Source organism: Gallus gallus, chromosome 14, assembly GCF_016699485.2.
Source record: "Gallus gallus isolate bGalGal1 chromosome 14, bGalGal1.mat.broiler.GRCg7b, whole genome shotgun sequence".
Taxonomy (NCBI): domain Eukaryota; kingdom Metazoa; phylum Chordata; class Aves; order Galliformes; family Phasianidae; genus Gallus; species Gallus gallus.
The window spans coordinates 2,959,282-2,985,773 of record NC_052545.1 but is presented as its reverse complement, the minus strand read 5'-3'; the positions used below and the strand labels follow the sequence as shown (position 1 = coordinate 2,985,773).

Here is a 26,492-nt window from a genome sequence, read left to right as displayed (position 1 = left end):
TCTTTGTCTTGTTAAATAGGACTGTGAAAATCTAATTTGGGAGAGACTATTATATATGTGATTGAATCACCATTGCTTCTGATACTGTGGTTTTTGCATTTGTGTATGTTTGACCCTCTGGTAGGGCAGTGAGTGTGCTCCTGTATTCTGAGCAAATAAGGATTGAAAGACTTCAGACACATTTAACAGTGCAAGGTTAATACAGTAACAGCTATCTGTTCTCTGGGATCAAATTGTAACCTGGAAGCCTCAGGTCTTGAATACGTTTTAAAAGATCAATAGAAAATGATAAGCTGCTCTTCATTTGATAACAGCAATACCTAATATTTTAGTTATAAACATTCTCTCTGCAGATGACATTTGCTTTGCCGATCTGATTCCTTCTCAGATTTTATGGCTATTGAATTTTGTCTCAAGATTCAAGCAATATTTTCTGACTTTCGTGGATTGCCTGTCTTGTTCAGTCTGGTTCATTTTCTACTTGCCACAGACTCTGTTTTACTTGGATGCTCTTATATTTCCATTTCGGCACATTTAACTTCTCCCTCCATTGCTTGCTTCCTTGCCTCATTTGCTTCTTTTGGGCTTTCTTGACCTTACTCGGGCATTTCCACTTGGTTTACTGTTTGGAATAGGCACAGTTGTCAATCTAGGGTACTACTGTGAGGCTTTACAACTCTTCCCTGACCATCTGGAAGAGCAGTGTTCTCCAGCCTGTGACGTACTTGTTCGGTGATCTAGCCTGATTAATTCCACCTCTGATAGTGGAGTGGGGCAGGATGTGCATCCTGGTTATTACTATTGACAAACTGCTGTGTTTGCTGATCACTTTCTCATGCGTCTCTTGTAGATCGGGGCAGTACTTGAAGCTTTCTGATAGATGTGTTTTCAGTGAGATGAGAGTCTAGGCTTGGACACCTGAGAGATTTTCAGACGCTGATGGCTTGAAGGCATTTCCTGGAGTGTCAGTCTGCTCACTTAGGGTAATGAAAGAGAAATTAATGTTTGAAGGGATGTATTCACTCACTCTGTTAGGTGTCCACCTGGCTGCATTTGCTGTCTGTTGTGCTGTCTTTTTGCTTTGGTTTTGCTCAGTTTTAGAGAAATCTTTTATCCTGGCTTTATTACACAATGTTGGTCCAACACAGCGGTAGTGGGAGATGGGTGAAGCACTGGGGAAGGACCAGGTCTATCCCTGTCCTTTTTTCCTGTTTGATCTACTGCTATATTGGCTTTGTGTATTGTGTTTGCCCACAGTTCTGTATTTGATTTGAGCTATTGAGTATTTCTCTTTCAGGGAGCTTTCCGTTCAACTCGTGGTCTTTCTGGTGTAAGCTATTAAAAGTAATCAATGTTGCTATTGAATGACTAAAATTTGAATCTCTTGGGTAGTTTCCTATGACATGGAGCAATCCTGAAATGAAAAACCCCTTCAGAAAATCCTTATCTGAGGTCAAGCAGCTCATTGAGCCTGTATTTAATGAGCACAAAGCTCTGGTGTGTTTGTTCCCAGAGGGCAGCTTTCGGGGGCACAAATGGACCTTGTGCAGCAGAAGGGAAGCTGGAGAGAAGTGGTGAAGGCATGCAGAGGGACTCCCAAATCCTCTGATGTGAAGGGTAGAAAGTTGGTTTGTGTGGATCTCTGGAGGACCATTGCCTCCTCCTCTCATGTGCTGTCCATCAGGTCACGGATCAGTCCCAGTCTGAATTTGTTAGTTAGCTCCTGTGAAGGTTCAACTGCGTCACTCCTCTCCTGTGTGTGTGTGTGCAGTCAGTTATTTATTCTTAGCTGTATCTTCTGTGCACAGAGTGGGTTGGATGTGTAACCATGTGAGGCTACAGAACGAGAAGAACCCCAGGCACGTGCAGTGTGTTTGACCTGGGACCAAATCCCCTGCTTGCTTGCAGCGGTGCCTTGTCCTTCATGGGAAGCTCTTGCCTATCTACACACACAGCAGCTCAAAATGTGGAGCACAGTTTCAGTGACTCCTTAACTCCTTGACTTCAGTAACTTATCCCAAATGAGTCCAGTTTGCTTCTCAGGTTGTAGGCTTTCTGAATGTATGCTGTCCTAATTGCTTCCAGCGCTCTCATGTGAGGCACAATGCAGCACATGAATGAATCTGACTGTGTGTGTGCTGTTGTTTTGCAGTGTTTGTCTGCCTGCAGGTGCTCCACTGCCCATAGAAGAGGCTGAGAAATCCCATTTTGTTTTCTGAGCATTCAACCCAATCGTGATCTGATAGGAAATCTGTTTCAGTTGAGCCATAATTCAGGCCATCACCATAAAAGCTGGAGATTAAATAAGTATTGATTAACCAACCCCAGCTGACTGTTCACACCACATGTTCCTGGAGATATCTTTGCAGGCGTCGGTGTGATCTGACTCCCAGAGCTGAGAATGGCAGAGATGCATCAGAAACGGGACTAGGTAATTAAACTGTTCATTAAGCATGGCAGATGCAGAGTTCATGACTTGATTTGCCATCTGCTTTGTTTTGTAATCAGTAAAGATTTAAATGAATGCTGTCAGTTTCTCTGTCATGTTGGGCATATTGGTTGTGGTTTTTAGTAGGAGGTCAGTGGTCTGAAAGTGCAAGGAAAGATCTGAAAGTTCAGGGAGTTTGGAGCAGAAGATGAATTAACCCCTTTTCTGGGATATGCATTTATCTTTAAATGTTGCACCTGGTAGCAATGAAGCAGCCAGTGTGGCAAACAGAAGCCTTGCAGCAGCCTTCATTTGGGCTCTGCACCCATGGCACACAGGTGGGCCCAGGACTGCTCCCTGTGCTGCAGGCAGTACCAAATGCCCTTCCCTGGCTGATAGGATATGATGCCTCTTCCCCTCTTCAACCCACATCATGACTCCATGTGTATCATTTAAGCAGTTCCATTACCAATGCATCCCCAGCTGTGCTGCCAGCCTTCACATGATTGCTATCTGCTGTCAGCCCGACCTGTGCCATTCCTCTGCTCACCTTGGCTCTCCTTCCCTCAGTTTTTATAAAACCATGGAAGCTGTCTTCTTTTTAATGCCTGCAAATAAATACATTCTAAAGCAATTCCAATGCTCCCTCTTCTGTGGTTCTGCAAGGCAGGTTTTGTTGGGCGAGGTAATACCTTTTAGATCATCTTGCATATCTGTAAGAAGGGAGGAGACAAGACAGGCCTTGTGTTTGCAAGGGACTCAACAGCCCTTTAGATTGAGAACCATACCCTTTCATTTCAGTTTGATTATATTAATCAGTTAAATAGTTTCTGAAAAAGAAGGTGATTGGTTGTTATGGGGTGGGAATGATAGCAAGGGGAGAGAAGATCATTAGCTGCTGCGGGATGGGAAAGACAGAGGTAATTGCTGTCTGCAGAGTGAGAGGGGTCTGAATGGGGTCTCTGCTGAATTGTAATTTTTAGTATCCAGTAACATCATGAATTCTAATTGAGACTGCTCTTCTGTAGGATTCTTCCTCCTCTTTTTTTTTCCTGAGAATGATGGCTAACAGGCCAGATGAGGCAGAGGCTTTTATGAAAAATCTCCTCCCCCGTTAGCTGGAGCTGCTTGGCTTTGTGCTCATGGCTTATACAAGAGTGTCTGGGGCCGTGTTGTGAGGCGTGCAGCTTTGTGATGAGACAGTGAGATTCAGGGTCCTTGGCTTCTAGTAAGGTTGAGGAAATACCAAGTGTTGTGTTTGCTTTTGGTGGTCTCCGACAGCCTTGTGTTGGTGTGATGTGGGAAGGAGAGATCTGGGTTTGATATGGGGGATTTCTGTCTGCTGTATAATTCAAACCTGCTATGAGCATTTTGGGTAGGTTCATCTGAAGTGAAAGCAGGCTGTCCTGCTTCCTGCAGCGCTCTGAATTGGAGGGCTGTCTGTTATCGTTGCTGAGATGGTCTGTGGTTGGGGTTGGTCTAACCCTGACCCTGGGTTAATTGATCTCTGCTAATGGGCCCTTGCAGACTATAAATTCATTCAGATGAAAAATCCTGCTCTGCTCTGAAAACTCTCCTTTGGCTTTATCTGGGTGTTTCACAGCTTACAGGCGTGGTGCCCTGCAGGGATGGAGGCCACGTGATGAGCACGGACCAGGAGCAGTTTGTGCTTTCCTGACATTCTGTTCTGCTTAGCTGTGTCACGTTGGGATCTGACAGAGAACATGGCAAGACGTTTCTAAGCCGAGAGTTACTAAGTATGGAAAGGGCGCTGCTGAGATAAGAAGCAGAAGGCAGAAATGTGGGCGTCCTGTGCCCAATTTCAGTCCTAATCCACCTAACCACCTTCTGGAGCTCGGGCAGCTGGCTCCACGCGTAGCTGTGTCGGAGATGGTTTGCTCTGCTGCTCCTTGCCTGCAGTGGGTGCTGCACAAGGAGATTCTGCAAACGCTTACTGTAACCACTCTTTGCCTTTCTGTTTCTTTAATGTCTGCATTGATCTACTTCACCATTCTTTTTTATCTTGTGGTCTGCATTGTATAAGTACCTTTAAACTGTGATCTCCCCTTCCAAATGCAACAGCTTTCTAGGATCTTTTGACCTCATCTCGAATCCATCTAGGTCTGAAATTGAGAGCGATGTTTTTTTTTTCTTTTCTCCTTTGTCTCTACCCTGCAATTTAGCTGCTTCTGGGTGTTATTTAGCTCATAACTGAGTGGTCTGGCTGCAGAGGAACCTGGTTTTCCTGGAAATTGCTACACAAAATACAAATGAACAGATATCAGTTGTCAGCCTGACCACAGCCTTGACCAGCCCTGCTCTGCAGCTATGGAAACACAGCAACACCGTTGGCTTCTCCCTTGCTGTCCCCTTAAACCATAATAGTATTTAATGAAATGGTTTCATCTACAGTGCCTGTGCTGCCTTTCTGCCACAGTGATCAGCATTCCACAGTAACTCCAGCGGCAATTTTAGTAGAGTTCTGTACAATCACAGCCCGACTTAGTGCTGATTTGTACTTGATGCTTCGTTATATTCATTACAAGATCTTATTTGCATGCTTGACATTTAAAAATATTGTGTTTGGAATGTGTTATTTATTTTGAGACCTTTATTAAGCAACCTCAGTCTGAGAAGGGTTTAATTGTTACTGATAGCTAAGAGTATAATTACCTCACTAAAATATCATGACTATATTAAGCAAATGGAAATTGTCTTACAGAATGAAGTGAGCACAAACCGTTTTCCTTTGATACAGTCTGTTCCAGGGACCTGCTAACACCACTTGCTGATATGACTGCAGAATCTTGCTGCAAGGAATGAATAAGGAGAGCTGAGATCGATGCCTTTGGAGCTGAAGTTGTCCGTGGTAGTTTTGAAGAAGTTTGCTAAAACCATTTGGAAGGCAGTTAAAACAGAAGAGATTTGTAGGTTTCAGAAAGAGGAGAAATGCACGTTTCCTGACACGGCTCCCAGCCCACTGCATGCTTTTTTGTTGTGCACTTTTTCATTGGCTCCATTACTTTGCCTGATGTGATCACATATTTAACACTCGCTTTTTCCAGTTAATAGGAAAATAGCAGAGTTGTTGAGTTATCATGTGCTAATCCTGCCCCAGAATGGCTTTTAAAGCCTCTGAGGTTCCCTTCATTTCTCGCTTACCTGTCTGCTTTTGGGCCTGTGTCTGTTGAGAGGGTCTGAGATGGCCAAGCTGGCTCACTGTGATGCTGTGGTGTTGTCCATTGCATCCTCTCAAGTGGGTTCTGCTCATCATCTGGCACTGGCCTGATTCTTCACTACAAATGGACTGACTTCCCATTTAACTGACTCTGGGCATTATACCTCTTTGTGTACCTACATGGGTACCTGTAGGGATGTGTGCTGCAGAGGCATAGAGGAGGTGTGGTTTGTTAGAGCAGGGCTTGGGCGCTGTCAATTCTTAGCAATATATTTTTGAATCAGTGCCCCAGGATTCTTCTTTTTTGCCTTTTTGTGGCTCCGATGAACCGTGTAGTTACCAGAATACAGAGGTCATTGCTACCTTTGTATCAGGTGCTTTTGGTAGTGGGGACACAAGGACAGACTGTTCTTATGTCTGACACTTTCTATGTAAGCAAGGCATTTAGAGCTATCTAGCACTATAACAATTTAGTATCTGCAGCAAAATTAAAAGGTATGTATTAGCTTGGGGTATTTTTGAAGAGATATATGTGTGTGTATGTGTGTGTGTGTATATATATATATATAGTAATAATATATTTTCTGCCAGAATAGTGACTGGTTTGTGCTTTGTCCCGTCAGCACGACATATCAGTGCTCAAAGCTAAGAGATGAGACCATGAAAATTAGAAATATGGCCATAAAAGAATTTATTTGACCTTCAGAACTCGTATTTCTCTGCAAGAACGGGCTGTGCGACTTCTAAAGGTAAAATATTCAATAAAAAGAAATTAGGTTAATCCAATGTTATGGCGGAGAATTTAAACTCACCAAGGTCAGGTAATTCAAAGTTATAGTTCCCTTGATGCGTGTGCTGTAACGTTTATTCCTTTGCTTCTCAGCCCTGAATTATGAAGGATGCTGGAGTGGATATGGCAGAAAAGCGAGAGGGAAGATGGATGTGTGCAGTGAGGGGTGTTGGGCAGAACAAACTTCTTTGCTCCTGGCAACAAGAGGTGGCATTGACAGCATCCAAGGACAGGGGCAGTGACTTAAGACTTCTGAACATCTGCCACTAAATTATTAGCTCGGATAAGCTGCATGGAAAGGGCTTTCAGCACTTCTTTGTTCCGAAAATACTTAGGGTTTGAGGGCATTAATATCTGTGCTTCTTAGAGGGGTGGTATTGCCACTGGAACTTTGAATCCCTGACTTCTCTCTCTGTTAATTCTCAGCCATAGAACTGGATTAACGGGGCTTGCTCCAAGTTGAATCACTGTGGATTTTTTTTAAAGGATAGGAGGGAGAGAGCTGATTAAGTAATTGCACAGTGGTTTATTGCAGCGTGTGATGGGAGCCTCTGGTAGGCACAGCTGCACTACTCAGACACCAGTCACTCCGAGTGCCCTTGCAAATGAAGACCCAAAATCTATAAACCCGAAGGACTGTCTGGAGAGTGAAGGAGTTTTGGATTGCTTCTGGCAGAGCATGATGCAGTGCTAACTGTTTTGTTCAGTGCATGTTCACATCATCTCAGGTCAAGCGTTGCTTAAATTGATGAATATATTTGAAGTCGAATGAGGTTTTTTTTTTTTTCTCCAACTATTGTGGAAATGGTCTTTGACCCATGATTTGTTGCAGTGAGGAGAAATGAACTGTTCCCTGTTTTATGAGCACATTGGCTGAAGTAAAATGTCAGATGGAGACAACATCCTTTAATAGAAATGATAGTAGAAGTGAAGAATTGGTCTAGTTTCAGTTAATGAATTCTGATGTTGTGAGATTATTATATTACAAGCTTCTTGATAAATGGGAGATCTGCCATTTCTCTTTTGGTGCTGTGTGGGACATCTAGAGATGTGAGATGGGAACAGATGAGCTCTCCACAGAACGTTAATGTTGGGCTTTCTTCCGTCAGGAGGAGGACAACTATTTTCACTGAGCCTTATGATTTATAGGGTTATATGTAGGAAGGTCCTACAGTCCCATGGGGAATTCAGGCAGCTTTTAAGCGTAGGAAAGCAGTGTTTCAATGGCTTTGTGCATTCTGTGCATTCCACTGCAGTGATGGCCTGAGCTGCTGGGAAGCCCAGTTCTGTGCACTGAGCACATGATGAAATAGAAGGTAAGCATGGATGTGAAGTAATGCTTCATTCTGTGCATGCTGTGTGCTTCTACAGGGCACGTGCACAATGAGCCAGCACTTCCTTCCTGTGCAGCTCTCCAAACGGTCCCGTGTCTGAGTTAGCATGTGTCCCACTGTGACTCCTCCCCTGTTGATTTATGCTTTTACAGTTTTCTTTTTTCCCCAGACAGTGACATAAACTGCAGAAACCTTCTGGTTTGCACGTAAACAATTGTTCTTCTATGTAAATAGTATTTTCAGTTTCACAGATAAGGAAGCACTTTCTGCTTTTAAAAAAATCTAATTTTCCCCTGACAGTGTTTTGGCTTTGGAGACCAACTTTCAGGGTTGACATTTCTATTACATTAATTGTAAAAAAAAGAAAAAGAAAAAAAAATCATGCATGTTTTGTTGTAGGGAAATGCCATTTGTGAAGTTATTGGGAAGCTGACCTTGTCAGGACTATTATTGCATTACCCCTCCATGAGGGCCACCACAACAGAACGGCCAGAAACAAAAATGCAGGGAAAAAAAAAAAGAAAAAAGCAATTTCAGGAAATACAACAGAATCAAATCAAAATACCTTTTATGCTTCTCTAAAGTGGAGATGTTGATTAAGATAGCATTTGTTGGAGTGTGGTGCTGGGGGGAAAAACTGCTTGTGAACCGCTCCAGGTTGTTGTTTAAAAATAAGAGCGCAGCGTGAGGGAGTTTTTGACCTTTAGCATGAAGGGAGCAGCAGCAGTGCTGGCCCCCCCTGCAGCCTGCCCACCTTCCCCATGCATTCCCCTGCCCTTTGTCAGCAGGGCAGTGGGGAACCTCTGACCCTGCACGCTCGGGGGGTTTCTCTGCCTGCAGTTCATTCAGTGAGTAAATCTCAACTTGAGTATTTCCTACAAGGATGCAGCAAACAGCTCATCTCAGGCTGATTTTTTTTTTCTTCCTTTTTCTCTTCCCCCCACCCCTTCCACTCCTGATTTAGAGCCCTTTTTTTCCCCTCATGGAGGCTTTTGTCACAGTGGCACCCCCCACAGCGGCTGCAGTTTCCCTGAGCTTTTCTCTGTCCCATCCAGGCACAGCCCCAACCACCTTCTGCAGGAGAGCTGCCTGCTTTCACTGCTCTCAACAACCCCCTCTGCTCCTGAGCAGAAACGTTTGCTGAATTCAGTGGCCATCCCTTCTTTGACCATCCCTTCTTTGAAGGTGTGAGCTGTGACAGGGGACACTGAGCAGCTGCTTCTGCTCGGCAGCGTGCTGTCTGCTATGGCACAGCTGTCAGGGAGCTGCAGGTCACAGGTAGCTCAGTGAGCTGTTCATCACAGAACACGTTCATCACACATTAAAGGCTTTAAGTGAAATCTTCTCTGCCAAAGAAATGATTAAAAAAAGCCACAAAGGCTGTTGAACCCACCCCGTCCTTTCATGCTAACCAAGATGTTTCTTATGTAACATCTATGCACATGAATTGTCACGTGTGCTGCTAGCCCGAGGCCGTGTCTGTAGCCCTTGCACTCTAATATTGGCTTTTTACTTGCATAAAAGAGAAGAAAGAGAACTGCTAAAGCTACTGAAAATATCCTGAGTCGGATGCTGAAGAGCAGTAACTAATAGCCAGATCCCTAGTTTAACTCTCCAGGGGCATATGCAAGCTGATGGACTTCAAACATACTTTGTAAATGGGATGCTTCCCCATGGGTAACACGAGTAAACCAGAAGTGCAGGCAGAAGCGATGCAATGTGCCTTGCCTTCCTGCATCACTTTCCTCCTTGCCCTGCCCGTGAGTTGGTGACTTCTGAGCTTCTCAGGGCCCATCCTCTGCAGCTGAGTTTGTTTTGGAGTTGGTTCCCTAACTTCTTCCCTCTAAGGGGCCAGTTAAAGTTGCTTCCTCTTGAATCTCTCTCCTGCCAGAAACATCCTGCCTTTCTGAGGAAGTCTTCCTACGCTTCACTTGACTAGGATGGGTTTGGGGCTTTCTGTGTTAGTGTTTATTCAGTCACTGCTTCTCTCTCTGCAGAGGCAGTTGGGCTTTTTGGTCTGCTTGGTTCTTCTTCAAGGAGGTGGAGCAGGGAGGTGGAATTGTTCCTCCTTGTCAGCCAGCAGCTGCACAGGTTAGTGTAATGTCACACTGCTCCGCTGGAGGAACCGGGCAGCCAAAACATTGAATTACCTATCTCCAATTGAATAAGCAGTAGCAGAGGATAAAGGACTTATTGCTGACCCCAGCCTGCTGGTAGGCGTGGGTCTTACCTTGTTTGCTCAGCAGAGGATTTGCTGTACGTAGGACACTCCTCAGCTTACAGAGCCTGCAGGCTGCTCCTCATCTACGGCTCTGCACAGGGATGTGCCTCTGTGCAGGGAACGGATACGCAGAGATCTGCTTCCCAACTTTTGGTTTGTAATTAGCTTTTAATATAGTTAAAAGAAATCTAATCAAATTAAACAAAGATTAGAGAGTTCACATCTTTCATACCACTACAAATTAAGAAGAATGTTCTTATTTAGCTACGCTGCTGCATTGGGAAAGTGAGATTGCTGCTCTCCTTGGGAAGAGCTGTTGGGATGACAAAGTGTTCTCACCCAGACCAACGGGCTTTTTCCTTGCACACCTCTTTGTTCATGGGAGTAACTCTGGAAGAGTTACATCTGACAAGAAACTCTGCAGGAGAGGTGGGGAGTCTTACATTGTCCTTTCCTTTTTGTATCTTGGAACCTAGTCTGGATTTCAGTGTGTTATAAATATCTCAGCATCAACCCTTGGTAGGCTTCTGAGAGCTGTTAACGACTAATGAAGGTTAAACACTCTCTATTTTGGGAGTCTGAATGACACTGTCACTCACAGTGTTTTAGCAGCACTCAGTGTTTGGTGCTGTACTTTTCCTCCTCTCATCACTGCATGGTAGCGAAGCACTCCCTTATCTCAGTTGTGCTGGGGAAGGGGAACTGCCACACTTGGTTGGAATGGCTGCAAACCTGAGTGCACGCCAGACAGCTCTGTGGGAGAGCTTTAGGTCCTAATCCACTGCATCTCTCCCTCAGAACATTTGGTCCCTCTGTTCCTCATGGAGGACACGGTACAGGTGCACTTTTGTCTTAGATGTGTGAAAATGACCTTCCTCGTACAGCGAGTGCCCTGCTGCAGCACGGCTGCGTCCCTGTCCCACAGCATTAGCATCAGCCTGGCACTGGGTCCCTACACCTGCTGACTCTCATCATACCCTGGGAGCGTCTCGAGTGGTTTTGGTGAACCTGTGCTAGCGTAAGGATCTGATTTTCTCCTGGAGCAACGCTGCTCGAGTGGCTTTGCTGTGGAGGCTGTGCGTTGTTGTACAGGCACAGGATGGAGCCCTTCCTTCTCCTACAGACCACGGCTGGCCAGCATGTCCCCAGGGGTGTCACATCCCCGAGGGATCCAAGTCACACATCTGGGAGATGATTGTCTGAAAGCTGCTTGCTTGGGCACTGCGTGAAATCCGGCATTTCTCCTTCCACTTTGCATTAAATTGCATTTGTGTGTGTTCATTCTGCTTATCTGCGTTTGCTTCTCCCTCATTATTAATTTTTTTAGCTCTGGAATGCCTCACTCTTGTCTCTCGACTCTGCTAGCATTAATATTTTATGTTGTCAGCACACATCTTGCTATTTGCCCTTGTTTTTTGCACTAGTCACTATTACCAACTGAAAGTTCTGGCTCTGATCCCCAGCTCAGCCTGCACTGATTGCTTTCTGTGGTCGGACGGAGGCAGCTGCTCCTGCCTGCTTTAATCTTATGGGGATTTGACTCACACACAATGAGTAAAACTGAAGGTGCTGGGTGGTCTATATTGACTCCCAAGCCCTATATTCCCTACTTCGCTCTCTTGCGAGTCGTCTCGATGAATTGTTAACCAGTGAGGCTTAAATTACTTGAATGAAAGCGTAGGCTTATCTGTCTCCATTTCATCCTCTTACACTCAACTAAAGGAGATGCTTTGTAATTCCGAACCTTCTCGACTAATTTTCTTAATGCTCAGGTGAAACTTCCCCGCCGATGACTCCAATTTCCCAGAGCAACCTTATCTCCTTTCTCAAAGCAGATAGGAGGAAGCCTGCTCATGCCTCCCCTACAATAGCCGTTCTTAATGATAAATCATTTTATTCCTTTTGTCTGTTACCACTTCAGTTATGCTGGTCTTGGGTGAGCATCTGGCTTTGGGATTATTCTTATTATGCCTCCTCCTCCTGCACTGTGGGGTCCTGATGTGCTGGGTTGCCTCTGTAGAGGCTGCTGGGGCTCTTTGGAGCTGATGGACTGGGAAACTGCTCTGCACACACAGCTGCCCACCTCAGCTTGGTTTTCTTGCTGTGTGTTTCCATTATGATGAAACTTATCCGCCTTTAAGTATAAATTATTACTGTTGCTGCAGCTTTCGTCTGCTGGAAGTTCTCTGTTATGTTTTATATTGATGTGACCTTTCTTCACTTGACACAAGCACCAAGGCTTTCCATGTTTTGATGCTTGACTTCGTTTTCATCTTTATGAAACCGGTAACGGTTTAAAATAAATAAATAAATAATCTGTGGGAGATTGGTAGGTCTATTCCTAATTTTGATTTGAGATGCTCACACGGGTCCCTGTATTGCATCTACTCATTGCTGAACTTATTGTGGTTATGGTTTCTACTCCCTGTGTGCCTTATATCTCATGAACTGCATCAACACCATTGCAGGGGGTGAACAAAGTGTTCTGTTTGCAGGCAAAGACCAATACCTGCACCACAGTCACTGCTGCCCATCTGTGGGCTCAGTCCACCTGCTGGAAGCAGGAGCAGCAGGCTGCCCGCAGTCACACTGCTCTGTAGGATCCTATGTTGTGCACCATGAGAATTACCCAGTGGATTGTTTTGCCCTTAGCATTTTTAAAATAAGCCATCCAGTTGATGGTGGCATACTTGAGATGGTCAGATGGCAGATAAAGTAAGGCTATTTTTGGCCATTGGGTGAGAATACCCAGCTCTGAAAATGTCTTAAGTGCAACCTTATAACTCATCATGGATACGGTTATTGTGCTTTTATAAACTTATTCCGGTTTCAGCTTTTATTTGTCCTCATAGCTGTTAAGTGCACTTTTTATTATGTTTCTTTCTACTAGAAAATCAGATTAGATTTCAACATAACTCCTCAAAGCTGCATGAACTAATGCGCGGCTTAAAGTGGATTAGCAATCAGCATGTATAAGGACTACTCTGTGTAAGGTGAATCCTAGAAGGAACACCTGCATCTTTAGTAATTCATGTGGCAGTGGAGATTTGCTTCTTCAGCTAGAACCTGTTATGTTAAAGGTCATTTTATTGAAATTCGTGCTTACATATTCATAGGAGCAGGCTTTGTTCTGAGCATTAACACTCACCGCCTTTTTGAAGTTGCCAAGCTGGATATTTTCTGTATCTTACAGCTATGAAATCCAGGTTGATGAATAAAGAGAAATGTCTGCTCTTGATAAGACACGTTAGGAAAATAAAAATAAAGTCAGAGGGGATAAGAGAGCGATGTGGTTTTTGTACTCAGTGTGGTTCAGCTGATGGGAGAACATGAAATGATAGGAGTGGGACAGCTGGTTGATGGGCTTGGGTGACAGTTGTAGACTGATGGTGTAAATCAGGTTTCTTTGCTTAATGATACGCCTGTGATCTGACACGCCAAATTTTCTAGGTCATCTTTTTGCTTATTTCTGTGGCTTTATTCTTTGAATCCTTGGAGAACAGCAGACTTGGCGAGGTATGCGTTTATATTTGTCTTTTGCATTGTTTCAATTTGTGTTTGTTAAAACAGCTCCATACGTACTGTGCGAGTCTGGGCTGAAAAGGATGAAGATGACCCCGAGCATGGCAGGTGGGAATTCCTCCCTCTGGCCCTAACAGTGGGTGTTTGGTCTCTGTCCTGAGCGGAGTGGATATTATAAAAGCTGGTGATTTGCCCTAAAGAAGCATCCCTTCTATGATTCTATTTCCTCCTCTCTTACAGCTTTATGTGCCTTTTGTATCATTTCACTGGGTAGATTTTCACGGCTCTCATCTTTGCATTACTTCCTATTTTTCTTGCATTTGCTGTGCAGTCTTAGCAAAGAAGAAGGCTGCAAACAGCCCTGAGCTCTCCAGCTTGTTATGTGATGCCCCGTGCTGTAGCCAGACCTTCCCCAATTCCCCTGCTGGACCTCAGTGCTCCAAGTTCTACCTGTCCATCTTTCAGCTCCGAGGAAACCCGGGACTAAGAGCTCCCTCCTTGGCTTTCTGCCCTTAGGATGCTCCCAGCCGCCCTGCAGGGAAACCTTTCTTTCAGTGATGTAAGGAATGGCCAGCTCTGTGCCACAGGGGGCCTCAAAAGCAGTCTTCTCCTGTGAGTCCTGTACCAACTCCCATCACGCAGCGGGATGCTGCTCTGCAGCTGGATCCAACCCACCCAGCAACACTATGCTATGATTTTCTGTTGCCAAAGACTGAGGCACTGCATCTCCTTCCATTTACCCTGAGATTTTTCAGCCACCAAAATTTGTTTGGAATTCCACGTAATTGAGTGCCATTCGTAAAACTTGTCACTTCCATTTGGAAATTGGAAGTCATGGAGCAATGATTACATCTTATTGTCCATCGCCCGTTTGGCTGTTTGAGATCTGAAGGGCTGTGTGACTCTCTGTAGCTGTTTCATCAGGCTTTCTAAGAAGGAAATTGCTTTGCTCTTCAACCTTGAGGGCTTTGCACTCACTCCAAGCTGAGGGAATACGGGGCAGAGGACAAAGATGGGCAACACTGAGAGGCAGAGGAGGCTGCCCTGTATGTGTGTGTGAGCTCTGCATGCTGAGCCCACAGCCGGCCCCTGGCTGTCACACGGGCCGTCCTTTTGCTTACAGCATCTCTGTGTTCCCCATCCTGAGTGGGACTAATGACGGCTGTGTGATGCCAGATGGCAGTCACCATCATCACTGAACAGCAGAAATATGTCTAAATATTGTCTCCACGATTGGTTTGTTCATTCTTTCTCCCTGGTTTAGCCTGGCAGTGATCCGCAGGCAGCACTTAAGGGACCTCCTAAGAAGATCCCGTGTAGAAAACTGTCAGAACAGATTGCTGTATGGATTTTCAGAGGATTAAAGTTAATTAAAGAGCTCTTCCTCGCTTTCATTTCCTCCTATCTGCCAGCTATTTACATGCTAATGTAGGGTCTGCCAGGAGAATAGGAGAAGTGTCAGCGCAGGGCATGTTATCACACATGGAAACAGTAGAAAATAATGAGCTGAGCAATATATATATGTGTGTGTGTGTGCAACTTGACAACTCAAAGCCTGTAGCACTGCTTTTTGCATATTTTCAGTAGTGTGTGATCTTACTGAATATAATTCACTCTATTACATCTCGCGCTGCATAATTTAATACTTCATTCACAATAGTATCTTTACATAAGCAATTTTATAAATAGAGAGCTTTAAGCACTTTTTAAAATCTGTCTTGTTCGAAAGAGGAGATCTCTGCAGGAGGAAGGAGCACTCTGTAGGGGTAGCAGGGAGCTGGGAGCACAGCTTTGGCTGTGGGATGGCCTCTCCTGTTGCCTCCTCGCAGCAGCACTAAGCAGAGCAGGTGCTCAGTGTGAGCAAACCGAGAGTGAATGTAATCGTTTTCTGCTCCAGTTGCGTTATTGCTTGCCCGTTCCATCTTCACATTGTTTCAGAGGATTATATTTTCAGGTAGTTTTTCAATATCTTCCGTTTTAACACTTGATTAAAATTGCTACACAGCAGCTGAAATAGAATTGATCCCAGGTTGCATTTCAAGAGGGAGTTTAATGCTTCAGCAAAATGAGAAGCCTCACTGTCTGCGCTTCTCAAGGAAAAGATGCAAAGCATCCACTTTGTTGAGCACGGGCACGGAGGTCTTCCAGCTGCTGAGGGCATCTGAGGTGTTTTGAGGGCACGGAGGGTAATTAAGTTTCCAGGCACCAAAGCAGCTGGGGGCACTTTTGTTTCCTGTAGTGCCCTTTGTGATGTGAAGCGACTGCCCAAGTGAGGCGGCTCCATGGACCTCTGCCCAGATCTGCATCCCTCGGCTTGGTGTGGCTGCTGTGAAACATCTGCTCAGCATCCTTCTTAAGGGTTGTTCCCAATGTGCTTCCGTAGCATCATCCAGGAGCACTCTCGGAGCAGCTGGGTGCTGCTCAAGGTTTGCTCCCTGAGCTGGGGGATGGCTGAGGAATTCCGAGCCACGCGTTGTGCTGGGTTCCTTATGCTGGAGAAAGCCAATGTACGTTCAGTATCGCTGCCTAAATCCTATTGCAAAGTGCAGTTGGGGAATGTGATAGAGCTGCCAGCAGGAAGGCAGGGAGCCTTCTGAATTGGTTAGGGATGGGAAAGGCATCTGTGGTAGTAGAAGAGAAGGGAGGCAACATGTGGAGCAGACGGTGTGTACCGACCTGGGGGGGCTGATGGAGCTCTGACAAGTGGAAGAGAGAACCTCAGCTGAGGAACAAAGAAAGGAAGTGATTTGTAAAGCTTATCTCTTACGCAAGCTGTTCAAGTTGTGGTTTTTGTGCATACAGTATTGGTTTGGGGCAAACGTGAAAGTATTTAACAAAAGCAGGGAGCTACTTTCAAGCTTTTCTTAGCACTGGTGTAAGTACGTGTGTGTGTGCATGCAGATGATGGATGTGCCTTTTTCTTTCATTCGTGCTGTATTACAAAAGCACTCTGCAAGCACTTGAGAGACGAAGCCTGAAAAAATGGGGAAAAAAAAGGGAAGTTTCTTGGATGGTTTCAAGGAGAAGGGAGAGGTGTAAAGGGAGCTCTGGGCTTTGGCCATGGCTTTGGTTACCACTAACGTTATTAAGCTAGGAAACCATAAAGGGCTGCTTTTCAAAAAAGCAGTGAACTCGCAGCCATTTGGACACCTCCCTTTTAGGTGTCTCCTGGTAAGCACTGACATGTCCTTGTGGTGCCTCCCAGCTGGTGGGGGTTGGGGGGAGGATGGGTGCTGTGGAGGATATCACATGGATGTGTAGCTGCACTCTGACATGTGGGAGAAGATGGGAGGTCTTCAAATCTGACATACAAATCCAGTTTGCACCATCAAAGACAGATGTGTTTCGTTTAGAAGCATTAGTGGTTACTGCTTCCCTGAGGTCTGAGCTCATACAAAGGCTCTGACTTCAGTCGTGACTGGGGGAGATGGAATGTTTTTTTGGGTGAAGCTCAATCTTCCATCAGACTACTGATATTTTTGTACCCCATCTGAGAGATTTTACTGCAATTAAGAAGCAAAATTATTCAAAAAGTGGGAAAAATTAGAAACTCAGTCAGAATCCTGCAGCCAAAAAGGACAGCTGTATTGTTTGCTATATGTGTTTGAGAAGACATCTATTTTCAACAGTTAAGGCTGAATGTTTTTCTGTAGGCAATGTAATTTACTGGTGAAAAATGGGAGGATTTTGTTTTCAGGTATTACCTGCATATTTTGCTACTTTTTGCAACAGACCTTTTCTGGGACCTATAAATATATGGGCCTCTGTGAGATATTTGGTTGCAGTGCCTCTGTTGTTTTGCCACTGGGAGGGGAGCATAAATCTTTTCTGAGAATTAAAAGTCCCCATTGCTGGTGTTTGTCTGATTTGTGGGTCACACGTCCTTGGTTCTGCATCCTTTCCTTCCAACCCTCTGGTTGTTGTTGATGTAGGTGCATACTGGGAGCAGAAAGTGATGTATCGGATGCAGGTGAAAGGGAGAGTTCCAAATAATGATTTCTTTTTCCTGTCGCTTCATTAGCTTTTTTTTTTAATTAAAGTTCCGTGTTAGTTTGGTTTCTGGAGCTTAAGGAGAGCAAGGCAGGAGGCACGGCAGGACTCCTACAACTGAAATTAGGTTCTTGTTCTTAATTTTCGGCCGTCGGTGGCAGCGAAGGAGCAGCCGGGAGCAGTAAACAACATGAATATTTCAGAGGAATCATTTTTCCCACCTGCCGACCTCTGCACAGAAAAGGGTGGTTTTCCAGACTTGAAAGATTCATCTCCCAGTGATGCATCCTAAGAAAGCTGTAAAGCACCAGGGTGATCTGTGGTGCTTGAGAGATCTCTGCAGGCTTGTGTTGTCCCGTGATGGAAAGTTCTGTGTCCTGGCTGAATGCAGTTGCTGACAGTCACAGTACTGTGGGGGGAAAAGTGATGCTGAGCACTTGCAGAAATCAGCAAACTAAAGCTCTGGAGAGGTCTGGTTCATTGGATGTTTTCTGCATGTTAGCTTTGTGAATGGCTCTGATAGAAAGGAGAGGTCATGAATTCAGTGCTTGCATCTGTGAATGTTGCTAAGAAAGCTCAGATGCTGACAACACCTTTCCTGTTAATGTGTTTTTCCATCTCCAGCGCAGATGACCCTTCGATATATGATAGCTCTTAATACATTTGGAAACTGCCTCTCCTGTAATTAACTTCTGATGGAATAAAGCACAAGGCCACAGGGTTACAGATTCAAAGAGACTTCAACAGGTTTGAAAACGATATGTAGCAGACTTTCTCCCATTCATGTAATTAAGCTTCATTATTTTGAATTGGTCGTGAGGTCTGGAGCACAGATATGTAACCAGCTCTGTGTTGTGTGCAGCAGCAGCAGCTTTTAGTTGGGCTCAGCCAGGCTCAGCGTTCCTCTGGCTGCAGGACCTTCATTAGTTTAGCATCGTCCAAAGCACAAAATAATATTGAATTGCTCTCCGCTGGTCCAGGCTGGGAAAGCTCTTAGCACCTTCCAGCTCTTGATGCCCAGAAGTAGGCAGCATCAATAGCAGGCAGTATGGTGTTCTGCTCTTCAGGGTGGAATGAATGTTGTGCAGTGACTCTGTTTGTTAGACTTTAGGCTGTGGAATAGCTGCTCCAGCAGCTGAAGGTGTTCTGGAGTGTCAGTGCGGGCATTGCAGTTAGATGGGGCTTTGCTTTAAGGAAGCTTGTGCTGGACCAATGCAGCCCCAGAGCTGGTTAGAGCTGATGTAGCCTGGCTGAGGACAGCCCCAATGATAGTGATTCTGTTTTGCAGCCGTACAGAACTTACAGAATGTAGACCAGCAATAAAGATGCTCAAGTACATCTGAGATGAGAAAGATTGGTTGCACAATCCCTAGAGAAAGCATCAATTTTCATACAGATCTAGGACAGATGGGGAACACATCCTTCCCTATATTCTGCTTTTTGTTGGGGATGCAAATTGTTCGCCAGTACCTTACAGCATTTAATCTGTGGCGATTGTCTTAAATGTCTGTCTCTCCATCATATTCACCTTCCCTTGGGCTGCAAGTCACCCGCATGTGTGTCTTTGTGTTAATTTGTCCCAGTTCACAGGCATAGCATCATTAGTGGAACAACGCCGCTGCTGTAATTACTGTGGGATTTGTGCACAGCAGTATGCTGTTTCATTGTGGTGCACCTACTCTTTAATCTGCATGGGCCATCTGCTTTATTTCTTAACTAAAAGTTGTTTTGTTTCTGCTTTGCAAGAGTGAATCTGTTGCTCCTAATCTTCTCTGTTTAGAAAAGCATTGCGGCTGGGATAAATTAAATCTTACTTTGATAGATCGTGCTCATTTCTGTCAGGTTTTTTTCCAGGTCACACCTCGTAGTTTTGCAGTGTCCAAGTTTTGCTTTCCTCTGAGGTTGCAGAGACGTTTGGGCCAGAACTGTGGTAGCACAGCTCTGTAGTATGGTGAATTCATGCCTGCTGTAAGTCTGACAAATTGGAACCATGTAAAATCCTGCTGTTGGCCGTAGATAAAATATTCCAATGCAACTGGAAGAAGTTGGGAGGTTACTGCATCAACTCTGCAGGTAATAACCTTTAAAAGCCCCGTTTAGGTTGTGTGACAAAGCACTCTGACCTCTGTCTACGTAAGAGCCGTCCCATATCCTTCAGCACTGCTTGTCCAGTCAAAGCCATTGAACTGTTGCTGTGATGAGGCCAAAGACATGGATTTCTCTGAATTCCTTGGGGTCTGTGTGTGTCTCTTCTCCATTTTGCCTCTCTCTGTCCAGAACTCCAGGGCTGAATGCAGCGGTTCTTTGCTACGAGCCCATTCCCAAAGCTTGGGCAGTGCTGAGGCACAGAGCAGGTTGCTTAAGTGGGATGTAGCACTGACATTTCTGTTAGAGAAAGCTTTTATTTCCCAGAAAAATTGGTCCATTAGATGGCGGTTTTGAGAGGTATTATTTGGTGTGGTCAAACCGGATGATTTGGGATGTTTCAGAGGCATTAAAATAAGGTTGTGAAATCAGAGCAGTGGGGATCTTGCAGCGTGTGTCATTTTTGTGGTGGCCTGAAGGAATTTACAGCCCAGTGTAGCAGTGACACAGCTTTGTTGTTATCTTATATGCCTTTAAAAATGTTCCCGTTGTCAATAAATGAGAACTACAGCGATTTGTGCCTTAAAGAATATGAAATGAGAAAAACACACATTCTTAGGTCTGTTGGCAATTTATTTTCCTTATAACGGGAACATTATTTCTGCCTGAGCCTATCTTCCCGTGCCATTAAAAGTTGGTGCGTTCGGTGCTGAGGTGATGAAATAGCAGCATCAAATCAGGCAGTTTGCATCTTGTTGTTTGAAAAACAAAACCAAACACAAAACCACAACAAAACCCAAACATTATTTCTCATAAGATGTTTTGGAGTGGAGCAATCATTCAGAAAATGAAAAGATCCTTTGTCTCAGAGGCTCTTCTGTTTGGTTCTTTAATCTGAGCAGCTGTCTTTCTCCTTCCCCGTGGGAAGTTGTGGAGGGTAAATAACACGGAAATTCATTTGACAATGGAGACGTTAAGGGTTGGCATGGACAATTAATTTGTCATTAGACAGAATTAATTTCATTTGATCCTTACATGCCTTTGTTGCTGCATGTAAATTGAGCAGCTTGATGAGTTAGCCTGCACCTTCGGCTCTGCTCAGCCTGCTGCAGTGTGGCCCTGTTTGGCTGTGAGCGACGTCCTTCCTTACCTGTGTGCTAAGTGCAGTTATGGGGAGCTGTCTGGCTTTTCATTACCGGAGGCCCTTTCTGGGTTTGTGAGACTAAAAGCTGTGCTCAGCACAGCTGGGATGTTGAGGTTTCGGGGCACATGTAACAGGAACGCTTCAAAAGCGTTCACACGTGTTAACATCTCTGCCTTCTTTCCCTGTTTCTTTTTGTAGCAGAAGTAGCTGCACAAAGGCAGTGATCCCTTCCTAAACAGAGCTGGAACATAGCTGATAAAGCACAGATTATATTGGTTTTGATAAGAATGACTTAACTGGAAGACCTCTGACCAGAGGTTTGACAGAGATCTGTTCATCCCATTCTGCTGAGATGCTGAATGGCCACAGCCCCTTCATCTTGCAGGGCATCAGTCTTTGCTTCCATAAAGCAGAGGTGCTGATGCTGAACTTCCCTAATGTGCTGCTTCTAACATTGACTGATAACAAGTGCAGCGTGAAAGCCTAGAGGTAGTGCTACATATCTGTCCTGTTAAGGGGAAGATTTCCAGGAACCAAGTTAGTTGAAACACTGTCCTCATAAGACACCTGCTTTTGCATATATTCTCTTGGCATTTTTCTACTCCTTGCCTGTCTTAATTGTGGCTGCTCCGGTTTTGCCCAGAAGGGAGAGTCTCTTGTGCTAGATTGGTGAACTGAAGTTAAAAGTCTTATAAAATGAGACCAAGGATGAAAGCAAAGAGTGCGTTCAACTCAGAACTATGGAGGAATTTGGGAACAATTATGTTTTTCTTTTTTTCTTAAAGGTAGCAAATTCCATTATTTCTGTTAACCAGTGAGATCTGAAGAGGAATTGATGGTACTGTGCAGATATCTTTCTTTGTGAGCTCATGGTGACGCTTCAGTTGCATTTAATGTGTAGGGTTGATATGTCAGGAGACGGCACTGTTCCAGTAGGAGCAAACAAAGAAAAGACCAACCTGTAAGTGGCAGGGAAATGTGAGATTTGCCCTTCTTGGCAGTTCTTTTCCATTTAAAAAGCAAACTGGAAAAATGCAGTTTAACAGTTCTACCAGTAAATGTAAACCAGAGGAAGCTGAGGGATGAAATCAGACCACTTGAAGAAAGTTAAGGCTGGGCGTCCATTATTGGAGATGATCCAGAAGTAACTAAATGGGTTCTAAACGTAGAGGGAAAGATGGTAGATGAGAAGAAGAGGAGGAAAAAATCCTGAATACCCATTAGCATGCCTGACTACCAGCAAGCTGAGTAGGAGCAACGTGAAAGCAAGCATTAGTGATGGGTAGCTGTCCTCCCCTTCCAGCTGGCTGCAAGTCCACACCAGCCAGTGCTTCGTGCATGCTTTAACCACCCAGCAAACAGGCCCTCGTGTCTTGGTCAGCAGCCTTGTTCCTGTTTAAAGCATTCTGGTAGCAGACAAAATAGAGACCATGTGAATCGTCTGAACGTTGAACAGTGAAATCAGCCAAGCTGAGTTTTGTTTCCCATTTCCTGCCACCCCTGTGCTCTTCCTGCAAGCTTGCATTTGCTGCATGCTATGATGTACGTGCGATGGCACTGCCCACCCCTCTGGTTCCTGCCAACCCCCAGGCAGTTGTCCATAGAGATCACCCACGCTCCCAACGTGGTGGTGAGCTTCCCCTGCAGTGTGTGTCTGTGCCCGGGGGTCCGCTCTGTTGTGTGATCAGCCGTGCAGTGTAACACCTCCTATGGCGATAGGAATAACAGCCGTATCAATCACCTTCCATTCATTCAAACATTAGGATTTAAAGCCACTTCGGAGACCCCCTGTTTCTTTGTGTGGATGGTGGGAAAGAAATTGCTGTTTAGAGCATAGGGGAAGTTGCTTTTCTTTTCTCTTTGCTGTTTGTATCAGTGGGTTAAATTGTCTAATGACTTTAATTCTAAGCTTTTTGAAGCATTTTTATTTTAAAAAGTATTCTTTAAGTATGAAATATATGTTTGAAGTGCAAGAATGTGGAATTTAGGGAATAATGATCACATTCAACTCGATTCGGTGGCTGATATTAAAGAGGCAATTACGTCTGATTTGTGAAAGGGAGCAATCTCTGCAGAGCGCGGTACCTGCGGGGCGCAGCGGCGCGCTGTCTGATCTCAGCTAATAAGAGTGGTATCTAATATTAGAGTTTGCCTTGTCAGGCAGCCTGTGAGCAGGACGGGGTGAGCGTGTGATGCACAAAGCGAGCGGCTGTTTGCCTTTGTTGCTGAGGGAGGAGGTAGGGAGAAGCTCTCTCCAAAAAGTTTTTTTTTTTATGCTGCCTTTTCTTTCTTTATAGTCCAGAACTGTTGATAAAGGGGGAAACAAGAAGTCTGAATAGCTAAATCCTTGTAGAAGCGTGCGGATAGCAGGCCTGTGATTCCCATAGGCGTGGAAACTTCAGTGAGACTACAGTTCAGCGAATGGCAGAAAGCGAGAGGGAGAGTGAGAACTTATTCTGGGGTAGTGTGGAGAGAGACATATCTTCACATATGTAAAAGATTGCTGTAGGGGAACAGATAACAAACTTTTGCTGAGGATTGTGCTTTGAGACTTAGGGGATCACTGAGACAGGGGAGGTTTAGGTTGGATATTAGGTGGAAGTTTTTCCCCCAGAGGGTGGTGACGCACTGAACAGGTTGCCCAAGGAGGCTGTGGATGCCCCATCCCTGCAGGCATTCAAGGCCAGGCTGGATGTGGCTCTGGGCAGCCTGGGCTGCTGGTTGGTGACCCTGCACGTAGCAGGGGTTGAAACTAGATGGTCATTGTGGTCCTTTTCAACCCAGGCCATTCTATGAGGTACTGCTGCGGTGGCTCAGGGTGCAGGCAGGGCTGCCATGCCACGTCCTGCTGTAAAGCTCCTGCTGCTTGCTGGACTCAAGGCAGATGTTTTGCACAAGGAGTCTTCTGCATAGCATTGATTTTTGACTTCGTGTGCATTTAGCATCCTTGATGTGCACAAGGCAGAGGCAGAGATGAGCAACTCACTGCTTTTGGGGCACTTCTCACCTTCTGTTCTTACAGTCTCTTAACGTGGTATGTCTCATGTGTGTTGTTACTAGGAGTGAAGAGGCAGGGACAAGCCTGAAAAATAATAGCTGTGGGTGGAGTAAGAACAGCTTTATGGAGAAAGTTGAGAAGGGGGATTGCAATCCTGAGCTCTCGCTGAATGATTTGCTCTTGTTACCTTTTATCTGCCCATCTTCTGGCATCAAGCAGTGGGTATGGTTCATCCCATCCTCCTGGTACATGGAATATAGGAGAGGCCAAATTTCAGCTAAAGTCTGTCCGAGTTATCCAGAAAGTTCTGCATCTTGGGTCTGTCATGGTATGGAGGTAGGAGTTCACTGTTAACTGCTGCTTTCCAGCTCCCCCCACCACGTCAGGTGCCACGGAGAGACCTCAGCCCTCTGCTCCTGCATCTTCCCTCCTGACAGTCAGTTACTGCAGAAGTAGTTATGCCCAGAAGTAGAAATGCTGATAGTCCATTTTCTTCAATAATACACAGCAGATGTTCAGTATGGAAACAAAACTGTGATTTTAGTCTGTAACAAAGCAGATCTGGTGAATGCTGGGCCTGTGGTCTTTATTGCTGTGTAGTTTGGCTGAAAATAAAGCATAAACAAATATGAGCGTGCATAATGTTGTGATCAAATATTAATTAAAAGATTGCTGAATGTTTTGGTTTTAAACATTTTATCATCATTCTTTTTCAGATGTATATAATGAATATATTTCCTAAATAATGTTTTTCTTCTGGTAAACTGATTTTTCCACTTGTTTTTAATGAAGCTTGACTTCGGTACTTTGCATTTTGTTTAATGGTTTGAGCATAACATTCTTGATGTCAGTGCAGTTCTGAGGATAGATTTTGTTGACTTAATATTGCAGAGCCAGTGGAGGGAGAACAAAGAGAGGAACGTTTTTGTCTGCATGAATTAAGCAGCGCTCCAGCAGCTCTCTGGAAGGAAGGCATTTGCTGCGTGGCAGCTAATATTAACATTAGCCCAACTAACTTGTATGTTATTTAAAGGTAATATTTTCATTTGGAAACATTAGAAAGTTGAGAAAACCCACTTACGTGGGCAGTTATCACAGGGACTGGAGGTTCTTTCTTAAGTATAGGAGTGCCTTCTCTGCTCGAGCAGGGGATTGCCTGCAGTGCATCCATCTGCTCACAGCTGGACCTTGGCATCCCCCAGCTGGGCAGCTTTTGTGAGAGCACCTGGGCCTGCAGCTCTGGAGCTGGGCTGGAAAAAACAAGAAGAAGTGAAGATGGGACTTGTTTACCTTAAAAAGTAGTTGAAGAAGAGGTGACAAGTTGATAGCTCGCAGTCTAATGAATGGTTTAGAGAAGTTGTTTGGGAGCTGTTGTTTTCCTTGTCTGCACAGCACAAGAACAAAGGTGTTCAATGAAGCTGAAAGGTGGCAAATTAAAAACTGATAAAAGAAAATACATTTTCAAGCAATGGAAAAAGCTGTGGGATTCATTTCCACCAGAAAATTGAAAAGGTCATGAATTCATCGGGGTTCAGAAGGAGGCTGGATATTTACGTGAGCAATGAAAATATCAGGAGAAGTTGTCAGTGAGAGATTGTTCTTCAGATGCATTTGCTAAATGCTGACTTTTTGGGGTTGGGAAGTCCAAGGTGAAGGTGGAACTGGAATGGAGGCAGAGCACCACAGTCCCATACCTGCAAGGTGCGGGCCCTGTATGTCAGAGCCCCTGTTCCTTCTTGGGCAGCTGGTGTTGTTCACTGTGCCTGGGCCTGGGAGGAAGGGCAGCCCAGGACAGCTCGTGGTCTCTGACAGCCAGCACCGATGCTGTTACAGGGTTCCAGTGCCAACGTGCTACAAATCTGGGCTCAGGAACCCAGAAGTGAGAGGTGGCAGACCTCTTTCAAAGTGCAGCCTGATGGTCATTAATGATCTGATGCCGTGTGGCTGAACCTCTCGGGAGAACTCAGCTTGGTGCCCTCCCTCCCATCATCAGTGCCCCTTCTTATCTCTTTTGCTTCTCCAACTTTGGCTGCAGATTGTGTTCAAAGTGTTTTCGGAGAGCAGAAGGCTCTTTTACAGCCACTAAACAAGATGCAAGGGAGAGAAAGTGTAGGAAATGGCTGAAGAGGAGCTGAGGTTTGGGGATTTTGCTTCACTGTCTGAGAGCAACCCCTGCATATGGGCTGTTGGTTGTGCTAATGGGATTTGGTCTGTGCATATCATCTAGCTGAGGTCTGGGCTGAGAGCAGAAACTGATCTAACAAGGCCAAGGAGGAGCTGTTTGGTGCAGTTTGTGCTTCTAACTCTTCTTTTCTTTCCTTTTTCTTTTCAGTGGCTAAAGTTGGCTTATGTGCTCAAAGCACTGAATTCGTTATTCACTCAAGTTTTCAAGTGGTGCAAGTTAAAGCATGTCACCCACATGGTTTCTGTAATGCAAAATCCATATTTTGGCCACACTGCAATAAGCTGTAGAACTTCAGTTCAGAGTAATGGCTTATTATCACCTTGTCTCAGATCAAGCACTGGATGTGATGAAATAAGCTCTCTTAAGCTGTCCCAGCCTCGCTGGGAGTGACCCGTGGGATGATCTGACCTACGATTTCTGAAACTTATTGAAGTTCTTGATGTTTTATATCCTGAAGTTATGAAGTAGAGGGAATATTTTGTGAATTAAGTAAAATCTAGAAAAGGAACATTTTCTAATAAGGCAGCTGAGTGAAGCATTAGCTGGAAGCCCTGCTTTGTTTGCCTGTTTCAAAAATCCACAGTTGCTCTATTTCTAGAACAGAAATAAGTCTATAA

At 44.8% G+C, this 26,492-nt stretch overlaps 1 protein-coding gene across 6 annotated transcripts in view; it reads left to right on the top strand.

Moving 5' to 3' along the window:
• The window catches only part of MAD1L1 (MAD1 mitotic arrest deficient like 1), a 320,017-nt gene that overhangs the window by 94,573 nt on the left and 198,952 nt on the right, over window positions 1-26,492 (top strand). Inside the window, exon 1 of one of the 6 annotated variants that reach the window (XM_040647855.2) lies at window positions 891-983. The exons of the other annotated variants lie outside the window; for them this stretch is intronic. The gene's annotated coding sequence lies outside the window, so the exon portion shown is untranslated. Of the gene's footprint in view, window positions 1-890; window positions 984-26,492 lie in introns of those variants that run through there. 6 annotated transcript variants of the gene reach the window in all.